Source organism: Tachypleus tridentatus, chromosome 12 (genome assembly GCF_004210375.1).
Source record: "Tachypleus tridentatus isolate NWPU-2018 chromosome 12, ASM421037v1, whole genome shotgun sequence".
NCBI classification, from domain to species: domain Eukaryota; kingdom Metazoa; phylum Arthropoda; class Merostomata; order Xiphosura; family Limulidae; genus Tachypleus; species Tachypleus tridentatus.
In genome coordinates this window covers 116,615,174-116,633,955 of record NC_134836.1, presented here as the reverse complement: position 1 = coordinate 116,633,955, position 18,782 = coordinate 116,615,174, and the positions used below count along the sequence as shown (strand labels likewise).

Here is an 18,782-nt window from a genome sequence, read left to right as displayed (position 1 = left end):
TTATTATTTTACTATGCATCATAATACTTGCAACGTTTTTATGGCTTTTACCCTTGCATACACATCAATGATGTCGCTAAAGTCTGTCAGCTTTATATTGTTGTTCTGAACTAACATTAACGTCAAAGCAGCAAGGTGTTGTTTTTGTACCGAAGAATGGGGGGGGCATTTGACTTTCAGAACTCCAACTTTGAAAGTGAATGTACTCTCTCGGCTACGAACAAACGTAACGTCAAGTATATTGAGAAAGGGTATGTCTATGTTTTGATAGATCAAGACTGTACTTCCTTTGTGTAACAATTTGTTGTAGTATCCACTATTCTTTGCTCTATTTTTGTTACTGCTACTACTAGGAAATAAGTTAACACTAAACTTTGAAATTCAATAGTTTCATCTAAGATTTCCAAACCATCTCAGCACTTACAGAATAGATGCATTTTTGTGAAGGATTTCAATTTTTATGGATGTAAGGCCATCCATAAGTCCAAATTTGCTGGTCAGTTAGGCACACGGTTTTCTCCTATCACGTAAACATTTAACAAGAATGTCAGCGACAATATTGAACATTTCAACTTGAAAAATTTGGTGGCCTTCTAGAACAGCACTTGCACCATTAGACTCATCAAAGAATGGTTTAATATTGCGGGATAGGTCCTCGTAATTACTCAGATATGACAGTCCTAACAGTCGCTTTTGGGATTCTTGCCCTTTCTTTGCCTAATTGATCAGAATTTAAAGTCTGGAACAATTTCAACACTTTTAGAAGGATTTTTTTTTTTCTATCTAAAAGGAACCAAACCCATTGTAAAAGTGTTTTCATATACGTCCATTATTTAATGTACATTTAGGTTCCTAATGTATTTTAAACTGACCACTTTGAACCTGAAGACTGTGTAAAATAAACATTTAGCTGTAATTGTCATGTGTACTGGTTCTTCTCGCAACATCCAACCAAATCTTCAAAGTTCTTGTTACAAGATAATTCATCAGTGTGTCTTTAAATCAGAAGAACTGCACTCAGTGGCATACGTAGGTAAGGGCTAAGACCCAAGACCCATTGATAAATTTATTGTTTAAAACTGCATGGGATGAAGGCCCAACAAAAATTATTAGCCCCGAGGCCCACACAACCTTAAATCCTGCATTGACTGCATCCATATATCACTATTTATGTTTTACAGTCACAACTAAATCTTATTAATTAAATTGAAAAAATAAACACTTTAGTGCCATCATTTTGTAGAAAAGTTACCAATCGATATACCTGTGTGTTAAGAATAAAAAAAAAACTACACAGTGGGCTCTCTGTGTTGTGCCCATTATGTATTTCAAAGCCCAATTTTCAGAGTTATAAGCTGTTACACTTACTACTGTGTCAATGGGGGGCACTCATGTAAGTTTAGTCAATTTTTGGAATAACTGTAACATTATTAAGCAAGCATGAAACAATAATACAAGTCTGTAGCATAGGAGATTCTTAAAAAATATGTGCAATGTTTTAAGTCAAACTGACCAAAAAGACAATAAATACTGGAAACATAAAGTGTTATTCTGAAACAGAATGACAAAAATACCTTATTAGTCAAATAAAACAATGTCAAGTGATGTAAGTTTATTTCTCTGTGTATTTAAAAGCTGGAACTAAACTTTAATACCAAGCAAGTTTTGACTTAAAGTATTGGCTTTATTTGGAAGTATGTTAACTCAATCAATTTTTGGAAGTACTTACTTCGTATAAATTTCAATAAACAAGGTTCTTTATCAAAGAAAATGTAAAAAGATTATGGAACTAAAACGTCATCTACTGCACTAGGTACGTAAAAAAGCGTATACATTTTCATTAAGCTTAACTACATGTGATAATCTAACACACAAGCTGTGTACTTGTAATTACTGTAAGATGGTAAAATATTAACTATATATATATTGTTGTCATATTATTGAGAGGTTATAACCACAATATCCGTATATTAAATAAATGACACTTGTGTTCCCAACTACCTTTCATAAATGAGAAGTTTGTTGAATATTGTAAAGAGGATTCACACGGAACTGGGAAATGGTCAAGGTTAAAAAAAGAAACGTAATAGCAGAACATGGTGTCTTTAGTAGCAAGACACGATTTATTGATTCTCAGTCATATCTGTACATGTATAAAATAATACATTTCAAAATAGTTCACAGGTGAAGTTATTTTTGGATATAAAACTATTATGCATACAAACTCACAATGACATAACAATAACAGTTTGGATGTTTAATTTTGACATGTCTATAAAACCCAAGTTTCAACAATAAAGTAACACTTTTTTTTTAACAGTAAGAAATAAAAAAACTGATGAAAATAGATGCTACACGAAACGAAGCTTCTTGCTGTAAGTTAACATTTCTATCTCAAGATAGTAAATGAATAATTAACTTTTATAGTAAAAAGATAGAAACTGCACATGAAACAAATTTTTATTTTGTCAGCCATGACCAAAACATAGCATACACACACCTCACAATAATTTGGAATGTAAAATATTTCCAAGAAAACAATAAAGAAGTCCTTCCTGGGAAGCTAATACAAATTATTTTAAATCACCTGAAGATGCTAAGTCAATTTGGCAAAACATAGTGTAGTTACAAACCTCTTACGCCCAATAAACTCAAAGTTTGTACCATCCAACAAGCTACAATTTCCTCAAGTTACCTCACTATTTCTACTCCAAAAAACATTTTCTCAAATCAATATTTCAATTTTAATATACAGTCACTAAACAAAACACTAGCTCCAGCACGAGGTTACCTAAGTCTTCACATATACAAAGTGGAAATTATATTAATATGCTCTACCATCAACAACAGAGGCTGCTTTATTATATATAATCTTTCTAATTTCCCCAATACACCTGTTTATTAGAGAGCTAGTTAACTCGAGACCTGCTATAGAAGGTCTGACAAACATTAAAATTACTACCTATAAGGTGTGGGTCATCAAATACAGGGTTTTCCCAGAAACTCAACATTACAATATTTGATCATCTATACCCAATGATAAATGATTCTAACATAATATGATCTATAGTTTAATACCAGATTATGTTTACATGTGATTAGCTCACCTAAAAAACTCTGTTGACTGAAAAAATATGCAGATAAAAAGTGTTCTGAAAATATGTTAAAGTTCAGATTAAATGGACATCTAGTGGTTAATCACTTTAGGAATAGGCAGTGTGACAGCTGCTGGTGAGACACCAAATTACAAAAAGTGTGTAACTGCTTTTTTGTTTCACAAAAGAAAAGTGAGTCCCTTAGAAATACAGTGGAACCCCTCTAAGAGGCCACCCCTCAGATTCGGTCACCCCTTGAAAGTGGTCATTCAATCAGTCCCTTTTTTTGTTTACATAATCCCTAATTATGTACAGTGGAGCCCCTCTAATCTGGCCAATTTGTCTCAGTCCAGAAGGTGGCTGCTTTAAAGGGGTTCCACTGTACACCATGAAACATAAAGTTTAAAGTTGCTATCTCTGGAAAACAAAATCTTACTTATCATTGCAGTTATTCATAAATTATTTAAACCAGAATAATCATTGTTATTATACTTTATAAATATCCTCGTACTAAACTTCTGACCCAATTATTTTAAGAATCACAGATCAGGAAGATTTGATGTCATTAGCCTACATGTCTAGTTTCAAGTCCATAAGATTGTCTCAACAACTTTCTACTTAAAGGTCTGGAATGTGATAACTTGGGAAATAAGTAACAAGCCAATATTTTGAATAGCACCAAATGAAAACGTCACGTTCATCTTACAAAGTATTAAAACAAATCACTATTTTGCATCTAATGTGCTTTATTTTGTTAGAATATTCTCTATTTATTAAAAATGTTTCATAATAAAACCAATTCATTCCAGCTCGTGCGACTCTTAAATCACATAAAATTCTACTATAGCATTTCAAGAAACTTATGTTAATTAGTAGTATCTAAACAATTAACTTACACAATAGCTGTCATTACTTATTCAATGTGGCAACTACACTGGTAGGCAAAATTCGTATACTATAGTGCTGGTGAAGGTTGGCTTCAAGTTTTTTTTAGTGTTTAATTTAACAGATAGGAGAGCCTAGGTGGACCAAAATGTCCCTTGTTATCCTTTAATATTATGTGTTACTATACAAGACGTTGATTTATTTCTTTAGAGTTGAGCTTTGTAGTTTTTTTTTCAAATTAATATTTACATTTAGAAACTACCAGACATAATATTTTAGTACAGTTCTGAAGAGGTTATACAAAAACTGGAAATCACACACAAACTTGTAAGTATACATCATCCACAGACTTGTAAGTATACATCATCCACAGACTTGTAAGTATACATCATCCACAGACTTGTAAGTATACATCATCCACAGACTTGTAAGTATACATCATCCACAGACTTGTAAGTATACATCATCCACAGACTTGTAAGTATACATCATCCACAGACTTGTAAGTATACATCATCCACAGACTTGTAAGTGTACATCATCCACAGACTTGTAAGTATACATCATCCACAGACTTGTAAGTATACATCATCCACAGTTTTACAAGCATCAGTCCGCATTGCATGGAACGCCACCAATTGTCCCGTTTTATCATAAGTGATGTAAAAAAGTGTATTCTTTAATACGTGTAGGCACAAACTGGGGAAAAATATATGATATTGTTAGAGTATTTCACATACAATGTGGCTTGTTGTTTTTTCACACTTGGTAACAACCTGAAAATTTGAACAGTTACCTTTTAAAATATAAGAGAAACTTTGTTTTTGTTACATAAATGTAATATGAAAAGAATCAAGTGTGTAAAAAGTAAAGAAAAATCCCGAGAAAAACCAAAATTCTCATTACATATAATCTCATGCTATAAGCCAACTACAGTAAACTGTCAAGACAAAATCTTAATTCAGAACCCTTAATGGTCTGATTCAAGTTCTCCAGCAATAAAATCTACTGTCTCTGTTGAAGTATTTTAAAGATTTCTTGACATTCTATTTCAGTAATTCTTCTGTACTGTTCCACTTCTTCTAATGTCTGTAAAAATGAAACAAAAACTGTAAATACCTAGGTGAAAAAGATGTTAATTCTTAGAACAAATATAATTCAAAATTCCATACTTAACACAAGTTTCAGTTTCAACATGAAGCAACAAAACACTTTGTTGTTGTTTTTTTCAGTTCTGTATACAGTGGGGAATTAAACCTAATATTATTGTATAGCAATTCTGTAGACTTCCCACTGACTTTTTGTTTCTTGTCAAAGTGTACATTATTCTATATGTTCTAAGTACTGACTAACCAGAGACATTTTTTGTCAAAGTGTAGATTATATTATACGTTCTAAGCACTGTTGCACCACTGACTCACCCTCTCACACAAAGCTATTTTGATACTCTTTCTACCAATTGAGCACTGCTAAAAAATGTTAATGCTCAGTGCACCAGTCTATACACCTCATACCACCCTTGAACATGTGCATAAGGAGTAACCACTCTCCATCAGCAGTATTGTACCACCTTTACTGGTGCAGCTGGCTCCCTCTGATGTTCCTAATCGATACTCACTTTTGAGGACTGGTAGAATCTATAACGAATAACATCAGCAATAAGGAGTAAGGGTAGGAAGTGTGCAAGAAGAAATAATTATTTAACAGAAATACATTTTCAGTGTAAGAACATGTTAACTTCTGATATGATCTTACCTAACAGTGAAACAAAGCCAAAAGTGACCACCTAGAAATAACTGACGTGTTCAAAGATGAAACTGAAGCACACATGTGGGGCACAAGACTACTTCTGAAACGTGTATACTTTTTATTCCATAAGAAGGAAATGAAGTTGGCACAGTCAAGAATGGTTCATAATATAAAGAAAAAAATGGAAGAAGTTCAAATCTACCTCCATTTCAGAAAACAGACCAGAAAAGAGTTGGCTCCAGAAGCTGAAGAGCCACTCTAATAAAGGAAAACTTGAAGCAACTCAACACTCACATGAGAGGAAACAGCAAGTCAAGATACTGTTTGCTGAATTATAACGATGGAGAAAACATCTACCTAACCTCAACTGGACAGATGAGATTCCACAATCCATCCTTGGCATTAGGTGGTTGAGGATAAGAGTAATATAACCATTGTGGTAGAGGCACGTTGATCGTGTGATATATGTACGCAAACCTCAACTGTAAATAACGTGTCGTGTCAAGGAACCAGTGAAATGTTGATCACGTAGCCTACCCGCTACGAACCAGAGAAATGTTGATCACGTAGCCTACTCAGTTACGAACCAGAGAAATGTTGATCACGTAGCCTACTCCGTTACGAACCAGAGAAATGTTGATCACGTAGCCTACTCCGTTACGAACCAGAGAAATGTTGATCACGAGCCTACCCGCTACGAACCAGAGAAATGTTGATCACGTAGCCTACTCCGCTACGTAACCAGAGAAATGTTGATCACGTAGCCTACTCCGCTACGTAACCAGCAAAATGTTGATCACGTAGCCTACCCGCTACGAACCAGCAAAATGTTGATCACGTAGCCTACTCCGCTACGAACCAGCAAAATGTTGATCACGTAGCCTACTTCGCTACTTAACCAGTAAAATGTTGATCACGTAGCCTACTCCGCTACAGACCAGTAAAATGTTGATCACGTAGCCTACTCTGTTACAAACCAGTAAAATGTTGATCACTTAGCCAACTCAGTTACAAACTGGTAAATGTTTAAGTAGCTTACTCAGTTACTTAACTAGTCAATTTTAAGATGCCTTACACGAAGCAAGAGATTGACACAAATTATATATTTCCTGTACAAATATATCTTAGACAAATCTGTAATATTATATTCACACAAACTTTAAACGTGTTAAAGGAGTTTGATGTTTTTGCAATAATTTTTAATGTATTCATTACCAAATATAATAACAGTATGAAGAACATTGACAGTTGTCCTGTTTTAACCAAAAGCGTACTCTTTCTCTCTGGGGATCTTGTATCAATTTACTTTTAAACATCAGCTTCCACTGAAGGGCTTAAAGATCACTTTAACACTAAACACATGAAAATGTTAGCTTGAAAAGAACATTATTACAGTAACTTTCAGCTCACCTTCTTCTTATAATGCTCATCCTTTATGCCTTCCATATTGATAGTAACGTTCCAGTACGCTCCCATAAATCCTGTCTCTAAACATTTTATGCCAACCTGAAATTCACAAAAATAAAAGCAATGTGTGGAAAACAATATTCTATTATTTATCAGAAATTTGTATTTCACTAACTAAACAATGGGTTTTTGGTCAAATCAAATGTTAATCTGTATCAAACATTCTATAACAATTATATGTTAAAACAGGATAAGTGTTTACATTGGTATCATTTAAAATGTCACAAAGTATCTTTTTTTTTTCTGAAAACAATTTCTGTAATAAATTGCAAGTTTTGACATATTTATACAAGGGTCAAGCTAACCCACTACTATTTAAAGATAAAGTACAACAACTGTAAACAGTTTTATATTATTAAAAACTTATGATCACAAAAAGGACAACTGTAAGATAATTAAGAAAAACAGAACCTAATTGAAACTAATAATCTATTTAATGAAGATAATTCTATGTAACAAACTAATTAGAAATACATAAATACAGATAACAAAGGAGTTTTGTTTAACTAGATTTGTTCTAAATTCACATCCCACACCACAATACACAGAACGTGTGAGCTTTGGACAATTAGATTTGTTCTAAATCCACATTCCACACCACAATACAGATAACAAGTGAGCTTTGGTCACATTCCACACCATAATACACAGAATATTATCTTTGGTCAACTAGATTTGTTCTAAAATCCACATTCCACACCATAATACAGATAACAAGTGAGCTTTGGTCAACTAGATTTGTTCTAAAATCCACATTCCACACCATAATACAGATAACAAGTGAGCTTTGGTCAACTTAGGAAATTAAGTTTATTCTAAATCCAACATAAGCTAATACAAATTGACTTTTGTAAGATTAATATTCATTCAAAGACCAGTTATCAATAAGATGTAATAAAATGAGCTGTAAAGAAAAATATATTATTCCATGCAAACTATAAAATTATTAAAACTAGTAACACTGATTTTCTTGTGAACTTTCAACAGGAATAATCTTGAAGGTATTAAAACTGAACTTCCAATTCAAGAAAGCCTAGGTTTCATATTTTATATAAACCTTTTTACAACAACTAGTTCAGTTTAAACTCAAGGGCTTGTGGAAGAGAAGCATTATTTCTAAAATTTATTACAGAATACAACTAATTTATGTAATTGTACCAACATTTCTTAGGTTGAAAACATTGCACACTGTATTTTCAGTAAGAGCATAAAATATTCAAATATATTTTGGTCAGGTCTGTTTTATATTAAAGGTGGGGCAGTAACTAGGTAACGTTTAGACGACAAACATATTCGTTAACACTGATCAGGCTGCTGTAAGCCTGGGGCATTTATTCCACACGTTATCGAAAGTGTCCTGCATCTTGGGAAACTAGGCAAACTGTTAAATGTTAAATTTATGTTGTTTACTTAAGAAACTAAAATTGCATGTATTATGAAACATAACATACATGTTGAATTATTATTTTTATTTTTCACAAACCTTCATGAAAGACTATCTGCACATAATGAGAACGTGCTAGAGTAGAGGGGAGGAACTACTCGTAGAGAGAACTTGCTAGAGTAGAGGGGAGGAACTACTCGTAGCAAGAATGTGCTAGAGTAGAGGGGAGGATATACTTGTAGTGATAACAGGCTAGTGGGGAGGCACTCTGTCAACTGCTGAGTTTTTCTTGCCTAAACAAGTAGCAGAAATTGACTGTTACTTTTATGATGCAATTACAGTCTCAAATACTATGTTTGTTTTGATGATTGTTTGACGTAACATTAGCAAGTTTTGGAAGCTATTAATTTTTTATTAAATGACAATCACATCTGAAATTTCACAAGCTGTAAACAGTTTTCATAACAGAAATAACAGGTTAAAAATAAACTATTAAATAAGCACTAAATTCATAGATACAATGTGGTAAATCCAAGCTAGTACTGACAGGGTGGTTTCTGATATGTTCAAGTCTAGTAAAACACAGTCGCTTATATCCAAACTGTGCTATAGTGCTTCCTGGTGAGAATTATAATCATTTTCCCATCACCTCACCTATCAAGTACTATAGCTATACCAGTATAAACGCCCGTCAAAAATGGCAGGAAACCAAAGACTGCCATATTTAAATCTTCCAATATGTATTTGCAACTCTACAATATCTCCTTTACCTACAGAATGTAAACACATTATGTATTGGTGCCTTTCAATAAAATATTAAAACACACAATGACCAGAGACTATATATACACACACACGTTTTTCTTCTGAGGAAGAGTCGTCGTCGTCTTCCCTATAGATAACTAAAGAGTTGTCGTCTTCCCTATAGATAACTAAAGAGTTGTCGTCGTCTTCCCTATAGATAACTAGTTACTTTAATTTATTTTAACAAAGATTTTTTCATAATAATTTTCAAGCCTACACTTGTGCTACTTTCTTAATAGAAATCTTCCCAGGTTTTCTATTCAGATCTTACCTAGCTTGGTGTCACATAATGATGTGGTGTCACACAGATAATGCCATGATTGATCTGGTCCTAGGAACTCACTCTTTGACAGAATTTTATATGGCAGGAAAAGTGCCAAAATTAGGAACTATCTACCTCTACATTAGTGATTCAACTAAAATAGAAACTGGTATTCAAAAGAGGAAAAGTAGGATTGGACTCATGTAACTGTCAATGTCAAGTGTGACCCCATGACTTACCAACCAACTGACAGTTGGCACATATTTATTGATGAGGATAAGTGTGAATTATTGTTATTAAAATAAATGACCAAATTTTATAAAACCCTTTAAATATATTGCCACATATCCCAACTAATTGATTATATCAATATTGTAGCTTTTGGTTGTTTGTTTTTTTTCATATAGTAAAATACCAAGAAGAAGATTCCAGGGTTCAGCAAAACTGTCATAAAATTTACTACAATGTAATCACTATTTTGTAAGAAACAATCATTGACATTTATATACAAGCATAATATTATTACAACAAAGGTCTAATAAACAAGGTAGTTTTGTGTTACATTCCCTTCAAATTAGTGGGCCAAACTTTCATGCTTGAAAAAAAATACAGGATCATTTTGGCAGAAGATTTTTCTTTAATGTTTTATTTGGAACTTTACATGTATCAAAATTCAGTAATATAAGTTACTTTCTCTAAAATTGAGTGTCACCCTCATTTGATACAGAACAGAGCAGTCATTGTTTTGGTCATTTCATCCAGCCCAGTCATTGTTTTGGTCATTTCATCCGGTCCAGTCAATATATGTAAAAAAGGCTGGTATGGGGGAGAGAAAGCTCTAGATTCCTACACTCAATTACACAACCACCTTCAAACATGTAGTCAGCAATTGGTCAGTTACCTCATTCTTTCTTTGTGAACCTGACGATTATTGAAGAAGGTCAAAATGTTGTTCACTCCTCTACATAGAGATTTTCTACCCATACCAGCCGTTTCTACATGTATATTTTTCTCTACAAGTGGGTTTTCTTGTCAACATAGTCCAGTCACTGGTTTGGTCATTTTGTCCAGCTATAATAAATAAAAGCTGGTACTTTTAATACACAATGAAAATTTGTACTGAAAGTGACCAAATATTAATTTTGATAAAAGGAAGCCAAGTTTAAATTTTGGAGCAGAATTTATATATTTACTCTGTCTGATGGTCCAAGTATTATGTCAAAGATGAAACATAGATTTCTTGACATAATTGTTTGATATTAATTCATTCCTAAGCCTGTTAAATTTGCCTATTAACTTACAGCCAAGTAATGACTACTGTTGTTACATGCAAGCAATCATAAGTAAACCAAACAAGTACAATAACAAGTTCCTCACATGGACTAAACAAACAACATAATCTAAGTTAAATTATAATTGTAATTACTACTAAAATACACACTGCATAAAAAAGCTTGTAAAATCTCATTTGCTGGATTTATCTTGTAAGTTAGGATCTGAGGCCAGTTTAGATTTTTCTCAATTTGTAAGATTATTACATGTTCAAACTATTTATCAGATACTTTATTAATTTAGTTCAGTGTTTTATAAGAATTTGTACAACACAACATGGGTGTTATTACACTAGGTGTTCTTAGTTTGAAGTGATATCTTGGTGAAAAGGCAGTTAATTTCATGATCTAACTTGGTGAGAATAAGTTTTGATAGCAAAGTAAATTGATTTAACTCTAAGAGAATTATTATAAATTTATAATAGCTTGATAAAGAACTTCTCACTGAATATATGTCACATGCAAGAAACTGCTTCAAAAATCACACATATCAGGAACACTATTTATATTATATATATTTTGCCCAATCACAGAAGCAGTTACAAAGCACATTTAGGTGCTACTATTTTTATTTTAAGAACATGGTAAACACCGATTTAGATATAAATTAGGTTTAGACTTTGGTATGTTTCAAATTTTATGCAAAGCTACACGAGGGCTATCTGTGCTAGCCGTCCCTAATTTAGCAGTGTAAGACTAGAGGGAAGTCACCTTGTTATCACCACCAACTGTCAACTCTTGAGCTGCTCTTTTACCAACGAATAGTGGGATTGACCATAACATTATAATGCCCCCACAGCTGAAAGGGTGAGCATGCTTGGTGTGATGGGGATTCAAACCTGCAACCCTCGGATTACGAGTCGAGTTCCTTAACCACCTGGCTATGCTGGGTCTTGGTTTTGACTTCTTATTGTTATAATACCATACTAACTTTCAGCAAACCTATTTACATGAAATGTTGTTTTATTTAAATATCAGTTGAGCATGAACATTGCATTTAATTCCAACATATAAGTTAAAATTTTGGAGATCTTAGAAAAATCATGATAAAAAGAACAGCACACACAAAGCTTTACACACTGTACTGGAAAGACAGCACACACACATAGATTTACACAGTGTACTGGAAAGACAGCACACACAGATTTACACACACTGTAGTGGAAGAACAGCAAAACATACTTACTTGCAAATCTGATTTTGCTCCAATGTTTACTAAAGAGGCAAGTTCTTTAGCAGTTTCCCACACTTTACAGACATTTCTTGCAAGACTCATAGGTACATCAATAGCTTTCTTCAAGCCTGCCTCCATAGCTGTCTGCTTCCTAAAATAACAAAAAATTACTTTAGAAATATACAAGACAGCATCAGCATTTTGTTTGTAATAAATAAAGGAGCTTTGAATATGTCCAGACTCTTAATATTTTAACAATATTTAGTTAGTATGCTAAAACTTTAAATTATTTATACTTGCATTAGAATTAAAGTTACATTTCTTACCAAGGAATGGGTTACAAGCAGAAAACCGGGAGTCCTTAAGCTTTATACTATATAACAACATACATACCTACAAGTCACAGGTCTAAATCAATCCTAAATATTTGTAAAACTATTCAGTGGCAAGATAGTTTTCCAGTTTTCCAAGTCTCTATGGGTTGGCTGCTCCTTATGTGTAGTATAGACAATAGTGAATGTACTTATTTCCACAAGATTATAAATTTCAGTCTTAATTTTTAGCTTTTGTTAATTATAAGTAGAAGTTACACACTTATAACAAGAAAATTCTTTGGCTTATATCATGTTGGCTATCAATTCAGGTCTTGCAAAGTAAGCACAAGTCTACCAATAATAAATTAATATTCTGTATTATATGATACTGAAACTGAAATAAAAGGTATAATGTATTACATTATAAATCCACAGTAAGCAATAAACATTGAGTATAAGCCAAATTGTAATAACATTTTTTAAAATTGGTTTGTATTATACTGAAATAAAATTTTCTGAAGTGTTACAACACTTCCACAGCAGTAAAATATGGAAAAGAGCTATGAAGCACTGTACTTAAGCCAGAAACTTACTTTATGATAATTAACAAATTATAGACATTTATTTTGCTATTTTCTTCTTTCAGCTGAAATATTTTATATTGCACAAAGACTTCCTGTCTCAACATTACTTGTTTTTCTGATTCAGCTTCTTAGAGACTGTCATTAAACATACACTTGTTTACTGGTGCATTTTGGGAAGTTTTAATTTTCCCAAGCTTCTAATATGGATTATTTTGGGCTCCTCACTTTCCACACCAATAGCATTACTTATCTAGAAGAAGATATACAAGTCCGTTTTTCATACTTAACTCTGGTGTACAGTATAAACATGTATGATGAAGTTAGAACTAATAGGAGCAGCCTGTAACAAATATTAAGTAAAATAAGGAACAAGACACTTATTTTATTAAAACAAGTGCACTAATTCATGGAAATAAATAAATTCTTACATTACAACTTCTTCTGGTGTGTTCTTGGGTAATCTCAGAGCTGCCTACATAAACAAAACAGAGAACCTCAGACAAGTTTTCCTGCAACAATTACCAATAAAATCAAATATTTTATGTACAAAGATCAGAGTGAAACTAAGTCTACATTTTGGAATCCAACAGAAAATCACTAAGCTGCTTGCACAATATTGTTCTGAAACCTATGGATGTGGTACAATCCTAACATTTACAATGTAAATTATGAAAGGAAATTCTGCAAACTGAAAACAATTAAAAATATACTTCTTGCCATGACAGGTCAGGGTTTTTTTTCTTGAAATACCAACATTTTAAAATCTGTGAAGTAAGAGCTACTGGAGACATATTACCTAAGTACGAGGGACTCCCCATGATAACTTAAGTACAAGGAACTCTCCATGTTTGTACATTTGTTTCTTTTAGAATTTTCACACAAAACTACACAATCTGGACAGACATCTCTAATTTTGAACAAGCAAACTAAAGGAAAGGTAGTTACTCAACAGCACTCCTCATCAACTATTGGGCTAGTTTTATTTGTCAAACAGTGGATTTAACTATCACTCTTATCACACACCCACAACCCGAAAGACAGAGCACATTTTCGTACAGCAGTGGGATGAAAGTCACCTGTCGTCAGTTTGGGTCTACTAAAACTAGTCCCAACTGATGTTTACAATATAGCAAGTACTGCAAAAGGAAGTACAGAACGGTTAAGAGTCATGCCTGAAGAATTTATCATGAATTTAAAACAAAATATTTGATAAGTAATTAAAATAAGACATAAAATGTGAGAAGAAAAGCTAGGACACAGCAACAAATAATGCCAAAAATGACCACGCCTGTCCAGTCAAAAATGAGTACTAGGAATAACACAACCTCAAATCAGCATAAAACTGCAACTTTAAACTATACATTAGTAAATATATTTATATTTCTTACAAGCTTAAAATACAAGAGTCAGTAATGTAGAATCTTATTAAAAACATTTATTTAATATTATTTGACAAAGTCAAATTTTTCATGGACAAAAGATTTTCTAGATTTCTTCATGTGCACAATAGTACACAAGATATAGTGTGAAACAACCTTTATAACTAATTATGTTTATGTGTAGTCACAACAATACAGATATTATTTAATCTTTTAAATGGTGACTTTCAACAACATTATTACCTGGATACTGACTGAACAAGAAACAAGCTTTATGAAAGTAAACATCACAGGTGGATGATGAACAGAGAATTTGTACATAAGAAGCTAAAAAAAAGTCTAATGTTTCTCAGTAAAAATAATTTTGATTGGAAAAAACACATCTTGTAATGTAACTTTATTAAAGGTTAACAAAGCAGATTTATCTTCTTAACGAATTCAGGGTTTAAATAAAATTATGTATGACACCGAGTTGACAATGTACTTGTTTTATAAGCTACAAAAAGGACCATTTGTAGAGAAACATCCCTTCTCTCAAACTGACATTCAACATCACCACCTCTTGGACTTTTTTGTGTCATCTACTAGTGGGACATAACTACCTTGGGATCCTCTTGTCTCACCTACCAGTGGGACTTAACTACCATGGGATTCTCTCGTCTCATCTAGTAGATGCAACTATCAATATTACACCCATGCTCCAAATATGTACCACATTTTGGCAATAACGAACTATGAACACAAACTGTTAGATTAAGTGTGGGCACCACAATCACTTATCCATATGCATCATGTAGCAAAAAGGAAAACTTACCATATAATCACTGAAAGCTGTTGTGTCAGCATCAATGATGGTGACCAGTTCCTTCATGGCATTATGCATAACAGGAATGATGTTTCTCATCTGTGCATCATACTTCTCCCACTGTTTTTTGCCGTACGTCATTTGACCTGCCATTACTCCAAGAGCAGCTCCCTTAACATCATAATTAAAATGTTTTCATTTTCTGATATTTATGTTGGGTTTTCCAAGCACACTCCCTACACTTCAATCTTTATAGAATATTATTTCCAAGATGGTAAAAAAAACTGTTCTCCAAAATGAAAGAATTACTTCAATTGTAAATTCAGATATGGATTATTTAAGAAATTAGTTTGTGCCATTGAACATATTGTAAACACATAACATTTTCTTAAGATAATATTAAGGTATAACACACACAATATATCTGTATAATTTCCACAGTTTTACTGAAATAATTTCTCTTCTTTATCTATGGTTAAAGATCACAAATTAATCAACTGATTCATCCAGGATCAGTTTTCAGCAGCCATATTTAATATACTTTAAAGTATTATGATATATTAAGGTTAGAAAACTATCATGTCATTATTCATGAATTTCTACTTCTTATAGCCTCTGAAAACTGTGGTACAAGTCTCAATGAGAAAATATATCCAGCCACATGTATCACGAGAAGAAAAATTCCACACAATACATGCAGACCACTTTTGCCACTTCTATATAATTTCTAATTTTCTTGTAAAGTATACTGTGATTATGTTATTCAGAAACAACTAGATAGTGATATCATTAGAGTTATTGCCGTTGGTTCTAATATTCAAACCAAGCACACAGATTAAAATGAAAATTACCACTACTTGAGGAAAATTAATTTATTGAAGTTTTGGCAGAAAACTGAGAACAGAAAAACAATTACAATAATTTTTCATGAAGAATTACCAAATATTCAAAGTTAAAAATACATATAACTTATGTCTGTGTAACAATAAATGTGAATTTGTACATTCATCTGTACAACTTGCATGAAAAAAAAATTAATTACTTTGTATGTGTGATGACAGAAAGTTTACTATGTAAGCTATGATAATGAATCATTTCTTCCGCCATAAAATCATTCTGAAAAATTATTGTATTAGCATGGATCTATACTGGATAAACATAATAATATCATGGTTATAGTATTAAAATATTTTCAGTAATATTTTTGTGTGTTTTGGTCAACAGTGAACAAAAATAAAGTATATGGAAGAAATCGTACGTTTCCAACAGAAAGTCTGATAATGCAAATGTTATTTAAAGTTGACAAATGGCTTAAAAAGAACATTCTTAAAAAAACTACTGTTCTCACACAAATCTAAATTTTGTTTTGAATTCTTTTACACAGAAAATCCCACCTAATCTGAGACAGTAGCCTAGTTTTCTGCTGAAAGACTTGTTTAATGAACAGCAAGTAACAATGTAGTGTTGTACTACAGCTGGTAAATATCACACTTATTGTTATGTACCCTGTCTCACAATGTCACAAAAATAGTTGTACCAGTGTGGTGTCCCTGACATTCCCTTCCTGAGCTAGATGTAATTATCACCATGCAATAACTGCTCACATGTTACGTTTTTATAAATTGACGTCAGCAGAAAGACGTGCATTAAATAAGAGGGTTTTTCGAAATGCTAGATTAAAGACAATATATTTTGCTTTAAGCCAGTAAAGTTATTTATATTTTCTAGGAAGCTATTAGTGGAACTAACACATGCAAAAAAATAAAACTTAAGACTTTCCAATTGCTTTTATGCAACAATACAATAGTAAGTTCAGTATTTAAATCCTGTAACACACGTTTGATATGACAGAACCAATTTAAAATACATGTATAATACTAAAAAAATTTAATATACAATTTGAAATAATCTAAACTCTTCACAAAAGCTAAAAGTGACCAGAATGCTAAATTTTTTATGTGAAGAGTAAAACAAACATAACTTTTCTAACCTTACTTGAATGTTTCACTCGTTTAGAAACAAAATAAAAAAAAAGATTAGTAGAACAGAACAGTGGTTCTCAAACTGTGGCTCACAGACCATTGTTGGTTTTGCAAAATTATTGAGCGGTTCTCAGAAAAACACATTCTGTAATGGTGGAAGCAAGTGTTTGCACCAACCAAAATTCCCAAATTTATAGAAAAGTGATAATTGGAACTTTTTTTACACAAAGCATGAATTGGTGGGCATTACAGACACAATTAGTATCTGACATGTGCATCAATAAATAATTAATTAAAATTTCCTGACAAAAACATGAGCCTAATAAAAGAAACACTGGCACAACAGAATTACTTTGGCACTATGAGGTCAGGAGCCAAGATCATTGTAGCTAATGCAATAGCAGTGCAATCATTTGGTTTGTTAGTACTCTGTTACACTCTCAGTGATGTGATGTTTTGCTCTATTAAGACATGAGTGAACATTCTCATTTATAAATTTGTTCACCTGTTAGCATTATCAGTGCATTATTTTTTACTCAATTTGTTTTACACGTAATAATGAACATGTGGCTGAAAACAGGAAGTGTAAAAATAGTGAGACAAGAACCATTGACAAAAGATAGATTTTTCATACACTGAGACAAATAAAACACTAAGTAAGACGATCAAGATGGACCAGGAAAATTCCTTATCAACCCTGTAGTTTTCAATGCCATTTTTTAAATTTCTTTCTGCATTGGTAATGAATCACATTCAAACTTTAATGAAATTACCTTCATCAAGTATATTATAACTTATTTGTATTCCTTTAGTTTAAAAGGAAACATTTAAAACAGGAATTAACACTAGTTTTTGCTCTTATACAATCTGCTCACAGACACAATTCTCAAAGTTAAGAACTCTTACACAAGTAATGATAACTTGGTTATACATACTCTTATTCCAAACAGTTAAAATCTACCACTCATATGTATTTTATTATATCTGGAAACTTCCCAAGAAATTCTTCTCACTGGGTAAATGACTGTAAATTTCTTCCAAGCTTAAGGTCATTTAGGTCAACTATGCCTACTTGCAAAGTAAAAAATGTGTTGCTATGTAAGAGCTTAAAGTTGAATGGCATATTTATAACCAACAAAAAGAGCAGATTTCACTCTTGAATACTGTTACCGTAATGGTAAACATATTTGCTAGCTTTTGGTTTTAAATAGTACAAATAGATGCTAAGTCCATTGTTCTCTAGAGGGGTACACAGTGCTTGGCAAGTGTTTCTCATCTTATTAGTTTAATAGACAGATTGCCTTCAAATTTTATATTTATACTTTGATTAATTACGTTATTATTTGCATTTTAATATGCATAGCCAAAACATTTAATGATTTATATACATTTAACTTGTTGTAGCTTGGATCATGAAAACATAAAAACAAGATGGCATCATTCTCATGTGCAGCATTAGTGAAAGAATCTGCACATGATTCACCATGTAATAATAAAAAAGCCCCATAGGGATCGGTTGACATATTGGTATAAATAATTAAAGACAGAAAACTGGAAAGGAAAATAA

General features: G+C 32.4%; 1 pseudogene across 1 annotated transcript in view; it reads right to left on the bottom strand.

Annotated features, from left to right (window-relative positions):
* Positions 1 to 2,104: 2,104 nt before the first annotated feature.
* LOC143234450 (formimidoyltransferase-cyclodeaminase-like) overlaps positions 2,105 to 18,782 on the bottom strand; it is a 30,117-nt pseudogene continuing 13,439 nt past the window's right edge. The window contains exons 9-13 of the transcript XR_013018658.1: positions 15,243 to 15,404; positions 13,478 to 13,521; positions 12,164 to 12,302; positions 7,140 to 7,235; positions 2,105 to 5,069 (exon numbers count right to left, since the gene is read on the bottom strand). The product of XR_013018658.1 is annotated as a formimidoyltransferase-cyclodeaminase-like (transcript). The remainder of the gene's footprint in view (positions 5,070 to 7,139; positions 7,236 to 12,163; positions 12,303 to 13,477; positions 13,522 to 15,242; positions 15,405 to 18,782) is intronic.